The sequence below is a fragment of the Sinocyclocheilus anshuiensis genome, unplaced genomic scaffold (assembly GCF_001515605.1).
Source record: "Sinocyclocheilus anshuiensis isolate Anshui unplaced genomic scaffold, SAMN03320099.WGS_v1.1 scaffold335, whole genome shotgun sequence".
In the NCBI taxonomy this organism is placed as follows: Eukaryota; Metazoa; Chordata; class Actinopteri; order Cypriniformes; family Cyprinidae; genus Sinocyclocheilus; species Sinocyclocheilus anshuiensis.
This window is the reverse complement of record NW_015548239.1, coordinates 2086945-2089548: the sequence shown is the minus strand read 5'-3', so window position 1 is coordinate 2089548 and position 2604 is coordinate 2086945. Positions and strand designations below refer to the sequence as shown.

Sequence of the window (2604 nt, the reverse complement as noted above, 5' to 3'; positions counted from 1 at the left end):
GTGATTGATATCCTGACGGCAGCACGGGAACTGGACAAAGGCCAAATTGGGTCGGACCAGATGCTCGGTCTGCCTATGCAAATGACTCTGATCGTTTTAATACATTAGCAAAGAACAATGACACGTCTGTAACGAGCCCACAAAAGCCTATTCAAATTCTGCCCATAAAGTATATGGAGTGCACTGCTTTCTCAATCATCATGACTCTCCATTGGACATGTTGAGTAAGCACGAACAGTTGTGAAGTTAGTGACAAACACAAGACGCAAAAAATCACAATATTTGTATGTACGTGACAGAGAAATATAACATATACAAATAATTAAATGACACGTCTTTGCACTGCTAAATGACAAAAGTACTTCAGTGACAGATTTAATCTTCGCTTTTAGAAAAGGACAACATTCCCATGCCAGTTTATCTGATAGACTGAAACAATACAATAAATATACTTAAATAAGCTGAGCACTTTAATACTGAATCTTGAAATCAAAACAATATTGTTAAGCATAAAATGATTCTTAGGATTAAAGTCAATATGATATCCAGAAGATATAACAAACAATATAACGCTGCGAAAAACAAGTCAGTATCACTAGTAAAATAAATGTTATTTTATAAAACACAAGCATTGTTGTTTATTTTTCTAGTGAATATGAGGTACTCACGGTGGTGCTGGTGTTTTTTTCCGAGGCACGAACAAAGAGCTGCTCCGTTCGCACGGTTTTAGCTACAACTACTGTACGACTGAATAAGTGATTAAAGAAAATAAAACAAAACAGAATATAACAGAGAGAGAGAATTAAGTATGAGGAGCCTTTAAGGACACGAGGCTAACTTGCTAACAAAGGCAGGTGTTGAGAGTTCTCCTCAAAATTCAAACAAAAATAATCTCTCTGCCGTTCAATGGTTCCTGATCTCAGTCAGTCTCAGGCTCGGAAGAAGAACAGAGGATTGAAACAAAAAGCAATGCCTGTAAAATGGTGTTGCCCGCCGGCTGCTTCTAGAGAGAGATGATCTTCTTCTTCTTCTTCTTATATTTTTTACGGCGGTTGGCATCCAGCGTATTGATGCATTACCGCCACCTTCTGCTCCGGAGTGTGGATCAGAAAATAGGTTTTAGAGAGATGATAATACAAAGCTTCTGTTGCGCATGCAAATTTAATTTACGCTTACAGTCTTATGTACACTTCCACAACTCTTACCCTGCGTATGCAAATCTTTTTGACGTCATTCTACCTTCATAAAACAGACCGTGGTGTTTTGTGTTGTAGTGGCTAGAGACCAGATGAGCGGAGAAAAAACCTGTCGTGTCACTGATCGGGTGAAGAGGATTCTGGGTAATGTAGTTTTCAGCACCGAGCGAGTCAGAAGATCAAAAGAAAATGTTACTGGGTTAGGTCTCACGTGTATCTTTGCAGCAAATCTCATATTTGAACTGCACGCACGCCCACAGAAAACAATAACTGCTTTGATTGCCATATTCAAGAGATGTCTGTACAACAAATCAAAGGAGTACGGCCCTATTAGATAGCCTATTATTCATGAAAAACAAGCAGTATGAATTTCTGTGTAAATACATACCAAAAAAAATAAATTCAATGTATTGGTATAACTTTTTATTTATAATGGATTTTCAGGATAAAAGTTGTTCTGCTTGTCATGAATGTGTACAAATTAGTGTATTATTTTATCATTTAAATTTATTATGTATTTGAATGCTGCATTGAATATTATTATTATTGGCATATATTCATTCATTTATTCATTTTTATTTGTTTGTAATGTTTTAGTATTTGAAATCTGGACTGAGTGTTGCTTGACCTTGATTAACATGTCATTAAAGGCATTTGTGTGGTTTCCTGTTTTTCGACACTGCCTTATTTTGGCATGTAGTATTGGAAAGTCAAATGAAACGTGACTCAGCAATCAAGAAGCTCTGTAATGCCTTTAGCAAAAATAAGTTTAGGCTATTTTTATGAGTAATAATCCTGAAGAATGTTATGGGATTGTTCTTTTATGATGGGTTATGAATGGATGATGATGCCTCATCGTTAGCCATCCTGATTATTGATTAATGTCAGGCCCAGTCAAGTTTATTGTCTTTGGAAGAGTAAAGAATACAAAAGAGGCCATGTAGACATAATAAACAATAAATAGCAGATCTCAAACCTGTCCAAGAGGATAGAGGTATCCAGTAGGGCTGGGTAAAAAATATAGATATCGCGATATTAATCGATTATCATTTTTACAGAACGATATCGATTCTTAAATCCCAAGAATCGATTAGTCTAGCCTGTTTTCAGTTAATGGACGGAACATTGAAGGGCACTTCCCATCCAATATATGCAATAAGCATTGTGCTTTGGTACTTTTAATATGAAACAAAGTCTCAGATTTCAAATTCTGTCCATTGTATTGCAGTATTCAAACAATAAATGCCGTTTTGGCGCTGTTTAATGTGGAGTGACAGATCGCTGTAGCGCCTCAGTTCAACAGACGTGGCAGCGCGTAGCGCACGCAAACTGATCATCTCCTCCACATTAATACCAGTTTCAGCACAAAATAAACATGACTAAACATCTGAAGGTAAGTTAAAAGAAA

The 2604-nt window shown here is 36.6% G+C and overlaps 1 protein-coding gene across 2 annotated transcripts in view; it reads right to left on the bottom strand.

The window, feature by feature from the left end:
* LOC107654901 (E3 ubiquitin-protein ligase pellino homolog 1-like) overlaps positions 1–1012 on the bottom strand; it is a 34876-nt gene extending 33864 nt beyond the window's left edge. For both annotated transcript variants that reach the window (XM_016442214.1, XM_016442215.1), the window contains exon 1: positions 669–1012. The gene's annotated coding sequence lies outside the window, so the exon portion shown is untranslated. The remainder of the gene's footprint in view (positions 1–668) is intronic.
* Between the last annotated feature and the right edge of the window lie 1592 nt (positions 1013–2604).